Source organism: Argopecten irradians, chromosome 14, assembly GCF_041381155.1.
Source record: "Argopecten irradians isolate NY chromosome 14, Ai_NY, whole genome shotgun sequence".
Classification (NCBI taxonomy): domain Eukaryota; kingdom Metazoa; phylum Mollusca; class Bivalvia; order Pectinida; family Pectinidae; genus Argopecten; species Argopecten irradians.
The window spans coordinates 625,478-646,871 of NC_091147.1; the positions used below are offsets into that span (position 1 = coordinate 625,478).

The following is a 21,394-nucleotide window of genomic DNA, read 5'->3' on the forward strand; positions in this document are numbered from 1 at the left end:
TGCCTGAAAAGCCAATGGTGGTGACATGTGTGTGAAATGTTCAAACTCGCTCGCTGTCCGCCATTACACACTGTGGTCGAACTTCTTGTATGCCGAACCCTGTCCCTTGCTCGTAGAGTAATGCAACTTTTGTCTAAAACTGCTCAGATCGCTCTGACAGTAGTATGTTTACCTTATTAGGTGAATTGTCTTGCCTAAAAAATCATTTTATCACCTTCTCAGTGGTTATGTAGTTCATTTGTTTAACGTGCGTGACTTTGGCTCGGGTATGGGTACAGCGTCCATATTGTACCTGCTTAATCGTATTGATCCACGATTTGATATTTCAGCGATATTAATTAAAATACTTAACAATGTCGTGGATTTGGTCAATGTTTTACGTTATATGTTTCATAAGAAATGTAGAACAATACGTTTATGCTATATTTTGCTTCTTGGTTATGTAAAAGAATTAGCCGGAGTGAATTGTCCCTTTAACCAATCTAAAAAAAACTTCTAAACCAGAATATTAGTGATATCACACCCACAGATAATGCTAAGTACAAAACTTTTTTAAATTCAGGCAAAAGGAAAGATAATATTCTGATATGTCAATTACGGAACTGCTGTAGTAATTTAAACTTTGATCTTTATAATGATCACTTAGCAGAATCACCATTGTGCGAGTGTGGTAATGCATATGAAACCACTGAACATTACTTCTTCTCCTGTAGTAAATACAATGAACAGCGCAGAACTCTCCAGAATTAGTTAATAAATTTTACTCATAACCATTTTGACCTTCAAATACTATTGTCTGGCTGTAATGATTGTAATAATGAAACAAACTTGAATATCTTTCAGTGTACACTAGATTTTGTAAGGGCTACTAATAGATTTCATAACATATAACCACCATCATAATTGTTTTTACTTATTGATTCTTCCTTTTGTACTTCTAATTGTATGATTCATCAATAACTTTGAAGAATTGATTAACTAATCGTGGTTAAAGATACCATACCTTAATTAATAAAATTAGTGTTCTGAAAAACACTTCTATAATAGCATCTGTTCCGATGGGCATTTATCATTTATCATTTATTAGTTGTAAATTTTACGTATTATTATATAAATTGTCATACTATTTAAAATATATGATTGATACATTTATCTTAACTACATATCTGTTTAGGTAATTGTTAAAATTAATGCATGTGTCATGACAAGTATAAATTTAGACCAAACTTTATCTCAATATTCTGCAACATTTTATCTTTTAAATCATATACATGAATGCAGCAGCCATGGTGGAATTTCTTAATCCCATTGGTGGATGACCATCGGCTTATTAGCCACATGGACTTTCTGGTCTGTATCTGGTGGGTGAAGGTAATTTCCTCATGGCTGCTGCATTCTCATTTCTTTATTATTATACTTTTTGAAAAACAAAATTACTATCTATAATCTCATTAATAATATATGATATATTGTCATGACTTATGAAACATATACTTTCAAATGCTTTCAAATACTCCTTTGTGTCATTTGTATATATATATTTTGTTACCAGGGAGAGAACTTACATAGGCACTGCCTGTTGTTCGATTTTAACTTGTTGAAATAAAATTTTGTTGAAAATCTATGGTCACTGAGGGTTCACAAGAATGAGGGATTGTGCTTCATACGAATTAAGGTGAACCAACTCAAACCTTCGCAGAATGTGGACTTGTTGTCTTTTCCATCATGCCGGGGAAGTCTTCTTAGTGAGTTAGATTCCTACCCGGACCCTCCTCAACAGGACCAGCGACGCGATCATGATCAGCTATCCCATATTAGAACATTAGCCTCCAAACAGGGACAGCGTAAACCTAAACATCATCCTAGGTCTGGTACCCCAGCTCCAACCACCTCAGCTAATCGGTTTGACTCTCTCTCCAAGGATAAATAACTGTCTTTTTACATAGTATATGTAATATGCATCTCTTTTTGTACTTGTTATAATTCTCAGCATCTATTCAAATCTGTACATACTTGGTATGGATATAAGTCTGTTTTGTGTCATTCTTTGAAGATACAGTATTGCTAATGTAATGTATATAATGGTCCATACAATATATGATTGAATATATATGTGTATATATGTATATACAGCTCTCTCCTATCTTTCTGATGCAATTATTGATGTTTAATGAAATTCTTCTAAAAATACTACGGGTTTTATGAGCTCACGATATATTTATATACCCAATAACTAACCAAAAATTTCCCTTACTACTCATGATAGCAATTGTTCAATGCAAATTATTGACCTGCATAATATAATATATATTCACCGTTAGACGTGGTGCATTTTTTTCTAAAGTGCGTCTCATATAATTCGCAAATGTTGAGTATGCATGTACATGTACATAAAGACTGTATTTCAGTAATAGAAATACAAATGTATATAAGTTGACTAATCACTAAATCTATAAATTATTTGTTGTGTCAGCTGAGAATATCTCAACATTTAATGTTTTTATACAACGTACTTGCAGTATACATCATTTCATGTATGGCGTATTTTATGTAGGTAAAATATATAAGGTACACATATTCCGTATTGTATATTGGTGTAAATGACGACACATCTACAAGACAAGTGTATATTTATATGTACAAACAGACTGTATAATTATACATACAGTGTATATGATTGTAAAATAATATAAGGATATATTAATATTAACTTATACATTATCATATCACCAAAAAAATGTATCCGAAAACTTCTCTGTAATGGTATACCATATAGCATTGTACCATTTTATGTATGGAATCTAGATAAATGCCCCGTGTTTTTGTCATCTCACTAATATATACAATTTATCTACATGTACCTCAAATATTGTATTGTAACCGGTACTTCATTATATACGTGTGTAATGGTAAAAAAAAAAAAAAAAAAAAAAAAAAAAACGCTTCCATGAAGCATAAAACGAGTTTTATGAATTTATATTGATTTACTCAATTATTTTTATTTATTAAAAAAGCTCGCCATTCTTCCCCGGGCTATGATTACAAACTATACTACATTTGTAATGCGGGCGTGACCTGCAGTTATTTCTATTTTCCTTTAAACAATATTTAAAAGGTACATTACATATGTACAGATGTAACTCACCGTGAAACGAATTTTATAAATCCTGTAATTTCTATACACATAATCCGTTTTAAACATACTTTCCCTCTCACATAAATGGCAAGTACACATGTACACGGGCACTAGCTCATCATAACAATCACTTTTTGCGTGCGCGAATACAACGCTGCCGAGCTGTTTTTGTTGTCCGGCTTAGCTTTTATTTATAATAGTGTCACTTGTTCAGCTCTCTGGTTAACAAAATTGTTCCTCTATGATAAATATGTAGCTCACGTTTGTATTTTGTATGTATCGCCTAATATAGCTAAAGACAGGCGACCAGACTAGGATCACAGGGGCTTGGAGTGTTCGTCACGTCATTATCATGTATAACCCTATATTTTTCACTTACAATTCCACTATATGTGGGTCTTATACTTTAATCACATCAATATTTGCAAACCTGTAACTTTTTAACAATATTTAAACTAAAATTTAACAAATCAATAATATTTATTCAAACAATATGAAGCATCGTCGAGATCCTATGATTTCAAGCGTTTCAAGCACCTTGATGAGTCACTTCCGTTTCCGTTTATTGTTGTATAATGTGTTTATATTTTGTGTGTGTGTGTGTGAAAGTTGTACTGTCCTGTCTTTCATATTGGTATCCTACATCCATGCTCAACTGTTGCTTCTATGTCCTGCCAGAGGAATCTTCTAATAGCCGGGTGATTGATCAGTCCTGTCCTATCCACTCTTTCATCATCGATAATGGGTAACGTAAATATTATTGATGTCCAGATTTTCTGGACTACGATCTATTTCAATCGCTGGCATTTCTCTAAACTCCAAGATATCGTTAAGGAAATATGTCATGGCTTTTTTTATCACTTTAATTTTTTAATGATAAATATTTATATTATTAACATTTTTTATCTACTGATTTCACTTCTTATAATATTATCCTGTTGTAATGACATAGAGAGTAATCCTGGACCATTACAGAATCTAAATCTTGTTCACTTAAATGCACGGTCACTTAGAAATAAAACCTCTCTGATCGAAGTAGAGCTAGAAGATAATGACATTGTATGTATAACTGAATCTCACTTAAATCCTATGATATCTGATAATGACATTCAAATGCAACCATTTAATGTCGCTCCTTACAGAAAGGATAGAACAACTGGGCCGGGGGGTGGGGTTATTGTTTATTATAAAAATACTGTCGTGTTGAAGAGAAGAAGGGATTTGGAAAGAGATGATGTTGAGTTACTCTGGTTAGAGGTTCTAATAAATAATCATAAATTTCTCCTTGGCTGTATATATAGACCTGATAGTAATATTGATTACTGGGATAAACTTGACGATACATTAACTAGAGCTACTGATACTTCACTAGATGTTATACTTACAGGTGATATTAATGTTGATATGCTAAATTTACCACTAAATGATCATTTATCAAGACTCCTTATTAAACATAACCTTGCTAGCCTTATCAATGAACCTACAAGAATAACACCTGATAGTGCCACTTCCATTGATATTATCCTTACAAACAACCCCAACCTAATAACTAATACTTTTGTATCACCACCATTCTGTAGTGACCATTCATCAGTTCATGCTCAAATTTCTCTTACTGTTTTTAAACAGGTGACTTATAAAAAAACTATATTAAAATATGACGAAGCTGATTTTGAAAGTATGAATAATGCTCTCCTTAATATTGACTGGTTGAACTTATCAACACTTCAAGACCCAGACACATTTAACTCATTTATTATAGACTCAATCACCGAACAAGTCAACAGTTTCATTCCGACCAAAATTATTACTGTGCGCCCAAATGATAAGCCCTGGATGAATAATACCATCAGATTAAAAATGAGACAACGCAATAGAATACATAGAAAAGCTAAAATAATTAATACCCCCCACTACTGGGAACGATTTCGTTATCTTAGGAATGAAACAATTGCCTTGATCCGTGTGGCTAAAAAAAACTACATCAAAAAGCTTGAAAATTGTCTAAATGAAAACTCAGTCCCTCCAGACAAATGGTGGAAGATAGCAAAATCTATTACTAACTTCACTAATAAATCCTCTTCTATTCCACCTCTTGAATCTGATAATCAAACCATCAATCATCCTATTGATAAAGCAGAAATCCTGAATAATCATTTTAGTAATATTTCTACATCTTCACCAAACCTTGAATTACCTCAGTTAGCACAGCCCTATATACCTTACTCACTTACTAATATTCAAATCACTCAACAAGATGTATCTGACCAAATTAGTAATCTTAATGTAAATAAACCCCCTGGACCAGACGGTATAGTTCCTAAAATAGTAAAACATTTGTGTAACTCACTTATTCTCCCTCTCAGTCTTCTATTTAATAAAACTCTGGATTCAGGAATAATTCCAATTAGTTGGAAACAATCAAATGTAAATGCTATATATAAAGGGAATGGGTCATCTAATGATGTTAAAAATTATAGACCTATCTCGATAACCTCTTGTTTCAGTAAATTAATGGGAAAAAATAGTATTTAAATATCTCTACAACTATCTTATGGACAACTCTATATTATCTAAGCATCAGTCTGGCTTCATACCAGGTGATTCCACTGTTAATCAACTATTGTTTATTTATAATGAAATTGTTAGCAATATGGACCAGGGTAAGGAACTTCGATTTATTTTTTGTGATATAAGTAAAGCTTTTGACAGAGTATGGCATAAAGGTCTTTTACATAAACTCCAGATGTATGGAATAAATGGAAATTTACTTCTATGGTTCGACAATTACCTATCTGATAGATTACAAAGAGTGACCACAGAAGGCTACTATTCACAGTTTAAGGTTGTAAATGCTGGGGTACCCCAGGGATCAGTACTCGGGCCTCTTCTTTTCCTCCTCTACATCAACGATATCACTGATAATCTTTCAACTAATATCAAACTTTTTGCAGATGACACCTCCTTGTACGTAATTATAGATGAAAACCCAGCACAAGCAGCTCAAGCACTAACAACTGACCTCTCTAACATTAGTGAATGGGCAAAAACATGGGACATCAAATTTAACCCTAACAAAACTAAATCAGTACTATTTTCCAGAAAACATAACAAAAACAGCCCCCCCCCCAATAAACTTCCAAAACAATCAAATTACTGACACATCTGAACACAAACACCTAGGGCTTACACTTAAGGACGATGCATCATGGAAACAACATATCCTTAACATATATGAAAAAGCATACAGTAGATTAAACATTCTTCGTTACATTAAAAATAAAGTAAATCGTCAGTCATTAATTAAAATTTACACAGCATTTATTAGGCCAATCTTAGAATACGCAGATATAATATGGGATAATTGCACACAACAATCAAAAGACCTTTTAGAATCTGTCCAATTAGAAGCAGCCAGAATTATTACAGGACTTAGGTCTGGAACATCTCACAATAAACTTTATACAGAACTTGGATGGGAAACACTATCAGTAAGAAGACACAAACACAAACTAATAATGATGTACAAAATAATGCATGGCCTATCACCACAATACTTACAAGATATCCTAAATCCTTTCAATAACATTAACAATCAAAACAATAATGGCTATGCTCTCAGACAAACAAGAATATTTAATCCACCAATATGCAGAACTAATAATTATTTTGATAGTTTCATCCCACTAATGTGTCGCACTATAAACACTTCTGATAACAATCTCTTTAACTCTCCTTCTCTCTCAGTCTTTAAACACCAACTTAATAAAGATGTCCCAGTTGTAATTGAATCAACCCAAATTTTTAAAACAGAAGGTGATAGAAGAGCTAATATTATTCTTTGTCAACTTAGAAATTTGTGTAGTAATCTTAATTCCCACCTATATACTGACCATCTAGCTGATGATACATCTTGTGCTTGTTCTTTTGAAAATGAAACTATATCCCACTATTTTCTCGAATGTCCTTTATATGACCAACATAGACTTTCCCTGTTCACCTCCATTAGTAGTTATGCAAATCATAACCATATTGATATCAATATTCTTCTTCAAGGCTGTCCTGACTGTGATAAAACTATAAACAGACAGTTACTTCATGATGTTCACCTATATATAGGTAAATCTAGACGTTTTAATCTCTATATGATTTAAATTAGCCATGACATAAGTTTTTGACATAAGTTTTTGAAATAAGCTTTTGAAATTTAAAGATTCTCTTTAAAAAAAAAAAAAAAAAAAAAAAAAACCAATAACATTTGAATAAACGTTGTATAAATTCTACTCTAATTATCCTCTGATAAAGATATACTTGGAGTATTTTGTTGAGCATGGTTGTTTTAATACGGTTACTTTGTTTTATTCTATATACAGCATACACTTATCTTATTAAAAGTATATACATGTATATTTTCAATTATTTTCAGGAAATTTAACAGTATTGAGAGCAATGACAAGTGTATATATATACACATGGACTGTTGGTCATTGTCTGTCAATATCTGAGTAACATTTGGTCTAATTAGTAATATAACATGTTCTTGTATTAAAATAATAGCTGTATTTGTATTATGTGTGTTGTGTGAATGGAGTATGCAAAAGAGTTATCTCCCTTTATCTGTTGTAAAATTTCATTTCAAAACTTAAATATAATATCTATAATTGATGTAAGTTTAAACTATTACTTTTGCCACCATTGGAGAGAATTTATATAGGCTTTGCCTGTTATTTAATCCATTTGACTTGTAACATCTTTGTCAATAAAATTTGTTGAAATGAAATGCCGGGGAAGTCTGGAACATCACAAACGATATGGGAATCGCCAGGTTGGAAACAGGAGGAGCTCTCACATTGCTGAACCCGATGTTCCTGATGTTAATACTGGACATGGACAGTTCACAAGCAAGAACCACAATTGTAAACTGGTCATGTGATGTCACATCAGCTCATCAGCTCATCAATATCGAAGATAACACTCTGGCGAGAAAGGACGCATAATGATAATGATTATCATTAAGAACTAGTGAAAGAAATATGTGACACAGTAGTAACCATTTGACATTTCCTTACGTTATTCACAGGGAATAAACAATGGATATGCTAATTCTAAAAAACATAAAACATTTCGAAAAGTGTCATGGTATTAACGGAAACACAGGCTTACCTCAGTTTTACTTTGATACCCTATTAGTTGACGCTGTGCTGGAATAATTAATTTTGAGACGCTACTAGTCTACAAAATTTCGAAGATGAAAATGGATTATGTTTAGAAATTTTTAAGTCCCACTTATATATTCAGCCAACTTTATACTCAAATTTGTTGAGATATAAATCGTCAATAGCCAATATTATATTTAGGAAAGTCTAAGACACCAGGAAACTGTAGTGTCAGCGGTTTGTAAAACATAACAATCATCCCTGTATACGCACCCGGTGATGTTTGTAAACCAAATGATGGTATAACAATAATTCTCTTTTGCATTTCTATATATTTTTGCTGCTGTTGTTGTTTTCTGATTGTTAAGAGGTCAAATAACTTATTACGAATAAAAGTTTGTTGTTAGGAAACATATTTACTTCGTCGAGCCAAATATGAAATATTTGGTCAAAAATGGTATAAAAAATTACCATTTTTGAGCTTAAAGTCTTATTGTCTCATTTCCAGAGTACAAATCACTACATATATTGCATGATTTGGTTCTGATATGTGTTTGTTGTCCTATTGTGATCTTTTTGATACTTTATTTGTCTATTTCGGGGGGGAAAATGTCAATATTATGACTATTCAGTGAAATTCGAGATGGCAGTCATTTTGATAACGCCATAAACGGAAGTTATATAATGTTAACATTGTTTTTTTCGTTGTTGTTGGTTTTCTGATTGATAAGAGGTCAAATAACTGATAAGAAATAATAGTTTGCGTTTGGAAATATTTTTGCTTCGTGTCTACCGTCTTATGCTAGCAGAAATTCACTGTATTTGGAAATGCGGTCTAGAACCACGTACGTCCTGTCGTTCCCGTAGGAAACTACAATATTTTACAAAATAAATAACAAAACTACACCCAACTACCTCTATTCAATATTACCCTCACTAGTCTCAGAAAATTCTTCCTATAATCTTCGAAGTACTAACTACTTTACCTAATTTCCGTCTCCAGCTCTCAAACGTATCTAATTTTCCATCCACTATCCGACTTTGGAACCAGCTAGATATAAATATTAGAAATAGTGTTTCATATAACATTTTGAAAAAGTCTCTAAATAATCTTACGAAAGTACCTTTTTATTATTCTATCGGAAATAGAAAAGCAAATATATTGCATGCCAGATTAAGAATCATCTTATAAGGGATACAAATGTTCTTGCTCCAATTTGCAGTGAGCATTGTCTTATTAACTTTTGTATATCATATTCAGTATTTAAACAAACTGCATATAAGAAAATGATATATGAATATGATGGTGCTGATATTGATAGGATTAATGATAACATTAGTAATATTGACTGGATATCTATCTCACAAAATAATGATGTAAACGAATTTAATAATATTTTAGTTGAAACAATTATCACACAAATAAATGACCATGTACCACAAAAAATAGTTACAGTGCGACCGAATGATAAGCCTTGGTTTACAAACACGATTAGATTAAAAATTAGACAGAGGAACCGCATCCATAAAAAAGCTATTAATTCAAATTCCCCTACTCAATGGGAAAAGTACAGATTAGTTTGAAATGAAACTATTAACCTAATTAGAGAAATAAAACAAAATTAGTTCACGAAACTTAATTCATCGTTAAATAATCACAGCTTGTCTCCAGATAAATGGTGGAAAATTGCTAAATCTTTGTTGAAAATTATTAATAAGCAAACGTCTATCTCCCCTCTAAAATATAATGAGTCTTTTCTCCAACATCCTTTTTAAAAAGCGGAACACCTAAATACATACTTCTCTTCAATCTCCACTTCTTCTAATGATCTTGATCCTCTTCCCCCTCCTCCCTAGTTTCCTTTTAAGATTGACAATATTGTATTTACTAAACAGGATATCAAAGATCAGCTTTCTAATCTTAATTAAAAGAAACCTGCGGGACCTGATGGTATTGTCCCAAAATTCATAAAACTATTGACACCCTCTATTTCTATTCCTTTTACCCTTCTCTGCAATAAAACTATGGAAACCGGTTGTATTCCCTTGCCATGGAATGCTGCTAACACATCAATGCCATATACAAAGGGAAAGGTGATGTAAACTATCGACCCATCTCTGTCACCTCTTGCTTCAGTAAAATAATAGAAAAGTAATTTTTAAGTATTTCTATAATTACCTACGTGATTGTGAAGTAATCACCAAACATCAGTCCGGCTTCATTCCCGGTGATTCAATGTGAACCAACTTCTTTCGATATACAATAATATCACTGACTCATTAGACAAAGGAAAAGAAGTTCGGTCTGTTTTCTTCTGTGATATAAGTAAAACCTTTGATAGAGTGTGGCATGATGGACTATTATTTATTAATAAATTAAAATCCTATGGTTTTAAAGGGAAATTATTAGGGTGGTTTAGAAATTATCTTACTGATAGGAAGCAACGTATTTTAACTGAAGGCATTTTCTCTACCTTTAAAACTGTTAATGCTGGAGTCCCCCTTAGGCCCTTTTTTATTTCTATTATATATTAACGACATAACTAATATTGTTACTAGTGATTGCAAATTGTTTGCAGATGACACTTCGATTAGTGAAGTAATTGATAATAACCAAATCTTTCGAATATAAGTACTTGGGCTCTGCAATGGGACATAAAGTTTAACCCCACTAAAACTGAATCATTAATATTTTCAAGGAAACGAAACGTCATTCATCCCGATATATACTTCGACAATAACACGGTTCATACAGCTAGCACACATAGACATTTAGGAGTTTTACTTTCTGACGATTTTAAATGGACTCACCACATAGATTATGTATACCAGAAAGCATTTAAAAGGATAAATATTTTAAAAACATTTTTAAAAAGTGTCATGTAAAACTCTTTTAAACATTTATAAAAGTTATATTTTATCCTATTTTAGAATATGCTGATGTTTTATGGGATAACTGTACCGAACAATGTAAACATCTGTTAGAGTCTGTTCATTTAGAAGCCGCTAGGATTATAACGGGATTCCGCAGAGGTATACGTACCTCCCATGATATACTTTATAAAGAACTAGCTTGGGAATCTCTCTCTGATCGGCGTCAAAAGCACACATTGTTCTTATGTTTAAGATACTCCGTGGCTTTGCTCCAAAGCATTTGATTGAAATTGTACAACCATTTTTACATCAGCCTGAAAATGAGAGATATCCACTAGGATGACAAGATATTTTAATATTCCTTTGTGCAGAACTGCAAGTTACTGTACTAGTTTTTTTCCAAGTACCTTTAGAGAATTTAATTCTTTCGCTTTAAACTTTGACTTATCGAATGTTAATACTGTTGCACAATTTAAAACACTCCTTTTTTACAATAATAAAATGGAACCTGATATAACAAATACCTTTATAAACAAAGGTTCTCGAATTATGAATATTACTCTGTGCCAGCTCAGAAATTCCTCTAGCAATCTAAATTCTGACCTATTTCGCGATCATTTGAGAGTTCTCCAACTAGTTCCTGTGGCCTTGGTGATGAAACAGCCGAACACTATCTTTTCATATGTCCTTTATTTAATGAACAAAGATCATCATTCAGAACCAAAATACATAACTCTAATATTCCCCACTCAAATTTTAACACAAAAACTCTACTGCATGGCTGTGACAATTGTGATGAAGAAAAAATACATGTTTATTGCAATGCATATCAGAATATATATCTGAAACTAAAAGATGATTTTTTTTAGATTTGTCTACTATGATAGGTTGGCGAGATACACTAATAATAATATTATTCATTCATAATGTAATGTTAAATGTTAAAATATTTTGTTGATAATTGTACTATACCGGATTTGTTTGGACATGGCTTATATAGGCTTTGCCTGTTGCCAAATCCATTTGCATATTATTTGCAATAAAATTGGTTGAAATGGAAAAAAATAGATGCAGTACCCTAAAAATGATTTATTCCGCTCTAATTTAATAGATTACTAGCAATGCCAATGTGGACATTGTTAACGTGGGACAAGCGTCGGTTGCTTATACGGGAAATGAAAACGGAGAATATTGAAAACAAAACAAAGATGATATTTATTTACAAATGGAATAAACGACATATGCAATAAATTTATACAAAATAGCCATACACCCTCACTAACACGCACACATTCAGACAGTTTCCCTAAAATGTCTTGATTATGTAGCCTCACATAAAGTTCCAGTGACAAATAGGTGACAACTAGCTATTGAGGAAAAAACACTGAATCTAGAGACTCTGCAGTTTGCAGTCAAGAGTTAAGGAAGATGAACACCATCCATCCACCATCCACCCAGCTCAATCCAGGGCCCATAGAGTAATAGCTAACTCCATTCCCGAGTGTCCAAGACACGACAGATATATAAGTTACGTTGTTCACAAACAACCTTCGCTGTAAGACCACCCTAGCTCACCATAGCTGACCTTGACTTTGATGGAGAATACATATATGTTCCCGGTCGGTCCAGTTGCTTGAAATGTTGCTGGGATATCTAAAGCCTGGTCATGGCTGTTCGTTCCGTGGGCTTGCTTCCAACTCCCATTATGTGAAGCTACAAGTAATTTATTAACAATTATTATTTCGATTTTTCACACAAACTCCATACATTCCGAATACACAATCCTATATAGAACTATACTAAAATTACACTTATTTAACTAATTATTTTACTATTAAGATGTAAACCAATTGCTAAATAATATATTAAACTATTATACAATGATAACCACTAATGTGTGGCTCCAAAATGAACCAAAAAAAATACTATAAACAGGTGTAACACTCAGAGTTGCTCTCATCGGCTTCCATACATTTTGCACCCGCGCGTGCATACATTACGCTTTCCCGTTATAACAATAGAACTGGGCTTCCCAAGTTTTATAATCGAGTGAAACCCTCGATACATAGTGATAAATTGCATATATAGTTACCAAACACATGCATTTAGTAAGTTTACTATGTTACTATATATGATACATATGAAATATGACGTGAAATAACATAAATACAACATATTTCAATCTACTCGATAAACAATAGTCACGGTCGACTGGAGAACTGGAGCGCACAGATACCTAGATTGTCTGACACGTAAATATCAGGTTCAATACAATAATACCAACTAAAACAGAATAGAAGTAAGGTAGAAAGAGTACTACAGTCTGATGTCTGTGCCAGGCTCACAAGTTAATATACATGATACATATGAAATATGACATGAAATAACATAAATACAACATATACAACAAAATAACAACATAATAAATACATATACAGTCCCAATTATACATGCTTCCGTGACAGACATCCCCTTGAGGATGCCAATCACTTCTTCTTTGCATGTAATAATTACGCAGACCAGAGAATTCAATTATTTCGAACATTAAACAACTTCATTCCTTTAGACATGCAGCTACTACTACATGGAAGTCCAGATTTATCTCTTGAAGATAACATTACAATATGTCACAGCACTCAACAGTATATAACTGACTTTAATAGGTTTTAACCCCCTCCCCCTCCTCTTTCGTTTCCTATTTATATTATGAACTACATGTAATAAAAAATGTTTCTTAATATCCTTCCGATGCTGGCGAACGAAGAGAAGCGTAATTAAGAAAGCAACAGATTGACAGGAGAAAGATACCAAGGCACGGGATGTGATGAACTTTAAGTAAAGCAGCGAGACAAGAACAGCGATCAGTACAACTTCGGTCGTCAGCATCGGGAGTGATCACAAATACATACACTTCAATAAATTAAGTAATTATATACATTTATTAAAATAAACTCTCTCTCTCTCTCTCTCTCTCTCTCTCTCTCTCTCTCTCTCTCTCTCTCTCTCTAAAATATTGCAAATATGTAAATATGTATATTTTTGCCATTTTTGTTTTCTTTGTTATATAATCAATTATAATTCTGTAGGGAGAGGGCTTCATATAAGTTGGAAAACTTGTGCCCAATCCCATTGTATATAAAATTACACATTAAAATATGTTTAAATAAAAAAAAAAGCCAAATATGAAAATTTTGCTAAAAATTTACCATTTTTGAGCTTAAAATCCTATTTTTTTCATTTCCTGCGTAGAAACCACTACATATATTGGATTATTTAGTCCTGATATGTATTTGTTGTTCTATTGTGGTCATTTTGATATCTCATTTGTCTACTTCGATTGCAAAATGTCGATGTTATGACTATTTTTCAATTTTTGTGAAATTCGACATGGCGGTCACCTTGATGACGTCATAACCGGAAGTTCATCCAAACTAATGCAATGTTATTATTTTGATTTGTGATCAGTGGGTCATAAGGGCTCGGAGGTTTGGGGGGTGTATGTGGGACCCTCCTAGCCCATGGTTTAAATAGCGTTGTTGTAACCACGTCTCGAACTCGCATAACTTGCGGTATCCGGACGGCTTGATTGACAGCTCAATTGAATCGGCAAAATATGTACCAAACGTGACTATAACCAACCAATTGCAACTCGATTAGCTGTAAACTGTAATGCATGTGCGAGAGGGTACAGCTACAAGGCCCGATATGATCGTTAGGGCCGAGCGCTTTACCATGTCATATATGTTCTCCAATCTTTTTTTATTGCTGTTTATCAATAACACATGATGTTATCTATCAAACTTAAATGTTGGAGAAGAAGTCATTAATAAATGACATTTAATAAAAAAATATTTTCTCCATTATTATTCCTTTGATTACAGCTAACATAGCTTCGATCACTTTGATCCATGTTACGAAACTGAGATGACATAAACATATGTGGTACTGTTTGAGGCTTATCTCTAATTTAAAATCCGAAGAAGTTTCTTTTGTTAATAAACCCCTACTACACAAAGCAGTTACACTATTTAACCATGTAGATAAAATATCCTGAAAATAGTAACAGTGTGCGTTCATCCATATAATTCTATTATTCATCACACGTCATTCCAGTGAAAGGCAAAGCATGCATTATGTCACGTGGTCGTCAGTATCGGTTTGTTGATTAAATGATGCTGGACCTCAGCCATGTTTGTTGTTTTCTTATGCATTGGAATGTTCGAGTCCATACATCTTTTTTACCGAGGGGCTAATGGATAACTTACATATTTAATTTATGCTTTGGACCATCGGTTTGTAGATTAAACGTATTTAAACAACAATATGTTTAATAACATTACTAATTTAATTTCCTGTATACAAATCCCGTGTTTTGATCGCGATCAAATCTAGTATGTCTTCTGAAAACAGCCATCAACGATCATATTGTATCAAGTTGTAATTCAAAAGCTGCTTGGCCCTGCAGGTAGGACTTTAGCCTTCGCTTGAGCGCTTGTTGCTGTGACGTAGGCTTTGATTTCTATTCCGTTAGCTTGTCCGTAGTCTATACAGCTCAGCATAAAGGGGTTGTCCGTACCGTCTATACAGCTCAGCATAAAGGGGTTGGGACGACTGGTTTGTCCCTTGTCAACATAATGTGATTTGGATGGAATGTATTTGTTGGCTGTCTTCGGCGGCACGCTTCAATGAGATATCACTATAAAAGGGAAAGGGCTCTTTCATTTACAAGGAGGCACAACTGCCTCCCAAAACATGCACCATGTACTTCTCACCCACACCACATAACGGATGTAAGGGGTCGGTTATAAATGACTCTCATTTTTCATTAAACTTACATTAAATAAAACGAACAAACAGTGAAACAAAAGCTGATTTCCCTAATACATAAAGCTGGAAAATTACCAAATACATTGATGTTTGTATTGACTGTTTTCAGTATATTTGCTGAAACTGACAAATGTTGTTTTGTTACTGTTGAATATAAATATATTTATAAAGTAAAATCATATAATTATACAATCATAATATTATAAAAAACATCAATTCATATAACATGAAAAATAAGTAGCTATGATGTTCCATATTTGAATGTTGTTAAATGACATATGAGTATTTAGATTACAAAAACGACGTTATGATGGTGTGTTTATCTAGATTACAAAACCGACATTTAGAAAGCGTGTTTATCTAGATTACAAGAACAACATGAAAAGAGCGTGTTTATCTAGATTACAAAAACAACATGATGACGGTGTATTTATCTAGATTACAAAAACAACATTATGACGGTGTGTATTCCTTGATTACATAACGAACATGATGACGGTGTGTTTATCTAGATTACAAATACAATATTATGACGGCAGAATACAAAAGCGACAATAACACGGTGTATTTATCTAGATAACAAAAATGATATTAAGAGAGCGTGTTTATGTAGATTACAAAAAAAAAACATAATGACGACGTATTTAACTAGATTACAAAAAGGACATTAAGAGAATGAGTTTATGTAGATTACAACAAAAACAACATTATGACGACGTGTTTATCAAGATTTAAAACCCAACTTGATGACGGCGTGTTTATCTATATTACAAAAAAAAACATTATAACGCTGTGTTTATATAGATTACAAAAACAACATTATAACGGTGTGTGTTTATCAAGATTACAAAAACAACATTATGCCTGTGAGTTTATCAAGATTACAAAAACAACATTATAACGGTGTGTTTATCAAGATTACAAAAACAACATTATAACGGTGTGTTTATCAAGATTACAAAAATAACATTATGCCGGTGTGTTTATCTAGATTACAAAAATAACATTATGACGGTGTGTTTATCTAGATTACAAAAACGATGACATTATGATGGTGTGTTTAACTAGATTACAAAAACAACATTCATGACGGTGTGTCAAGATTACAAAAAACAACATCATGACAGTGTGTTTATCAAGATTACAAAAACAACATTATGACGGTGTGTTTATCTAGATTACAAAAACGATGACATTATGTTGGTGTGTTTAACTAGATTACAAAAACATTATCACGGTGTGTTTATCTAGATTACAAAAACGATGACATTATGATGGTGTGTTTAACTAGATTACAAAAACAACATTGTGACGGTGTGTTTATCAAGATTACAAAAACAACATTATGACGGTGTGTTTATCTAGATTACAAAAACGATGACATTATGTTGGTGTGTTTAACTAGATTACAAAAACAACATTATGACGGTGTGTTTATCTAGATTACAAAAAACGATGACGTTATGATTGTGTGTTTTATCTAGATTACAAAACCGACATTAAGAAAGCGTGTTTATCTAGATTACAAGAACAACATTAAAAGGAGCGTATTTATCTAGATTTCAAAAACAACATGATGACGGTGTATTTATCTAGATTACAAATACAATATTATGACGGCAGAATACAAAAGCGACAATAACACGGTGTTATTTATCTAGATAACAAAATGACATAAGAGAGTGTGTTTATGTAGATTTACAAAAAAACTACATTATGACGGTGTATTTATCTAGATTGCAAAAATGACATGAAGGGAGAGTGTTTATGTAGATTACAACAAAAACAACATTATGACGACCTGTTTATCTACTAGTAGATTTAAAACCCAACAATGACGGCGTGTTTATCTAGATTACAAAAAACGACATTTTTGACGGTGTGTTTATCAAGATTACAAAAACGACATTTTGACGGTGTGTTTATCAAGATTACAAAAAAACATTATGACGGTGTGTTTATCAAGATTACAAAAACAACATTATGACGGCGAGCGTGTTTTATCAAGATTACAAAAAACGATGACATTATGTTGGTGTGTTTAACTAGATTACAAAAACAACATCATGACGGTGTGTTTATCAAGATTACAAAAACAACATCATGACGGTGTGTTTATCAAGATTACAAAAACGGCATTTTTACGGTGTGTTTATCAAGATTACAAAAACAACATTATGACGGTGTGTTTATCTAGATTACAAAAAACGACATTATGACGGTGTGTTTATCAAGATTACAAAAACAACAATCATGACGGTGTGTGTTTATCAAGATTACAAAAACGACATTTTGACGGTGTGTTTATCAAGATTACAAAAACAACATTATGACGGTGTGTTTATCTAGATTACAAAAACGATGACATTATGTTGGTGTGTTTAACTAGATTACAAAAACAACATTATGACGGTGTGTTTATCTAGATTACAAAAACGATGACATTATGATGGTGTGTTTAACTAGATTACAAAAACAACATCATGACGGTGTGTTTATCAAGATTACAAAAACAACATTATGACGGTGTGTTTATCTAGATTACAAAAACGATGACATTATGTTGGTGTGTTTAACTAGATTACAAAAACAACATTATGACGGTGTGTTTATCTAGATTACAAAAACGATGACATTATGATGGTGTGTTTAACTAGATTACAAAAACAACATTGTGCCGGTGTGTTTATCAAGATTACAAAAACAACATTATGACGGTGTGTTTATCTAGATTACAAAAACGATGACATTATGTTGGTGTGTTTAACTAGATTACAAAAACAACATCATGACGGTGTGTTTATCTAGATTACAAAAACGATGACATTATGATGGTGTGTTTAACTAGATTACAAAAACAACATCATGACGGTGTGTTTATCAAGATTACAAAAACAACATTATGACGGTGTGTTTTATCTAGATTTCAAAAAACGATGACATTATGTTGGGTGTGTTTAACTAGATTACAAAAACAACATCATGACGGTGTGTTTATCAAGATAACAAAAACAACATTATGACGGTGTGTTTATTAGATTACAAAAACGATGACAATATGGTTGGTGTGTTTAACTAGATTACAAAAACAACATTATGACGGTGTGTTTATCTAGATTTACAAAAACATTATCATATTGGTGTTTATCTAGATTACAAAAACAACATCATGTGCCGGTGTGTTTATCAAGATTAACAAAAACAACATCATGACGGTGTGTTTATCTAGATTACAAAAACGATGACATTATGTTTGGTGTGTTTAACTAGATTACAAAAAACAACATTATGACGGTGTGTTTATCTAGATTACAAAAACGATGACATTATGATGGTGTGTTTAACTAGATACAAAAAAAAACATAAAACATACATCAACGGTGTGTTTATCTAGATTACAAAAACGATGACATTATGACGGTGTGTTTAACTAGATTACAAAAACAACATCATGGGACGGTGTGTTTTAACTAGATTACAAAAACAACATAATGACGGTGTGTTTATCTAGATTACAAAAACAACATTATGATGGTGTGTTTATCTTTATTACAAAAACGATGACATTATGATGGGGTGTGTTAAACTAGATTACAAAAACAAACATCATGACGGTGTGTTTATCTAGATTACAAAAACGATGACATTATGATGGTGTGTTTATCTATATTACAACAAAAACAACATCATGACGGTTGTGTTTATCAAGATTACAAAAACAACATTATGACGGTGTGTTTATCTAGATTACAAAAACGATGACATTATGTTGGTGTGTTTAACTAGATTACAAAAACAACATACATGACGGTGCGTAAAGTGTGTTTATTAAGATTACAAAAACAACATTATGACGGTGCCGTGTGTTATCTTAGATTACAAAAACGATGACATTTATGTTGGTCTGTTTAACTAGATTACAAAAACAACATTATGACGGTGTGTTTATCTGCTAGATTACAAAAACGATGACATTATGATGGTGTGTTATTTAACTAGATTACAAAAAAACAACTTTGTGCCGGTGTGTTTATCAAGATTACAAAAACAACATTATGACGGTGTGTTTATCTAGATTACAAAACGATGGTCATCATGTTGGTGTGTTTTAACTAGATTACAAAAACAACATTATGACGGTGTGTGTTTATCTCGATTACAAAAAACAACATTATGACGGTACGAGTGTGTTTATCTAGATTACAAAAACATTATCACGGAGTGTGTTTATCTAGATTACAAAAACAACATTGTGCCGGTGTGTTTATCAAGATTACAAAAAACAACATCATGACGGTGTGTTTATCTAGATTACAAAAACGATGACAATTATGTTAGGTGTGTTTAACTAGATTACAAAAACAACATTATGACGGTGTGTTTATCTAGATTACAAAATCGATGACATTATGATGGTGTGTTTAACTAGATTACAAAAACAACTATCAACATGACGGTGGTGTGTTTATCTAGATTACAAAAACGATGACATTATGATGGTGTGTTTAACTAGATTACAAAAACAACATCATGACGTTGTGTTTAACTAGATTACAAAAACAACATAATGACGGTGTGTTTATTCTAGATTACAAAAACAACACTTATGATGGTGTTGTTTATCTATATTACAAAAAACGATGACATTATGATGGTGTGTTGTTTAACTAGATTACAAAAACAACATCATGACGGGTGTGTTTATCTAGATTACAAAAACGATGATGAATTAATGGGGCCCCCCCCGGGGTGTTTGTCTATATCTACAAAAAGATTACAAAAACAACATCGATGACGGTGTGTTGATAACAAGATTACAAAAACAACACATTATTGACTCGGTGTTTTATCTAGATTACAAAAAAAACGATGACATTATGTTGGTGTGTTTTAATCTAGATTACAAAAAACAACATCATGACGGTGTGTTTATCAAGATTACAAAAACAACATTATGACGGACTCGGTGTGTTTATCTAGATTACAAAAACGATGACATTAAAATGTTGGTCTGTTTAACTAGATTACAAAAAACAACATTATGACGGTGGTGTTTATCTAGATTACAAAAAACGATGACATTATGATGGTGTGTTTAACTAGATTACAAAACAACTTTGTTGCCGGTGTGTTTATCAAGATTACAAAAACAACATTATGACGGTGTGTTTATCTAGATTACAAAAACGATGTCATCATGTGGTGTGTTTAAACTAGATTACAAAAACAACATTAATGACGGTGGTGTTTATCTAGATTACAAAAACGATGACATTATATGTGTGTTTAACTAGATTACAAAAAACATCATGACGGTGGTGTATATCTAATTACACAAAACGATGACATTTATGATGGTGTGGTTTTAAACTAGATTACAAAAACAACATCATGACGGTGT

The 21,394-nt window shown here is 32.4% G+C and overlaps 1 protein-coding gene across 1 annotated transcript in view; it reads left to right on the top strand.

The window, feature by feature from the left end:
- The window catches only part of LOC138308072 (interferon-induced protein 44-like), a 78,436-nt gene that overhangs the window by 4,509 nt on the left and 52,533 nt on the right, over positions 1–21,394 (top strand). The window lies entirely within an intron of this gene.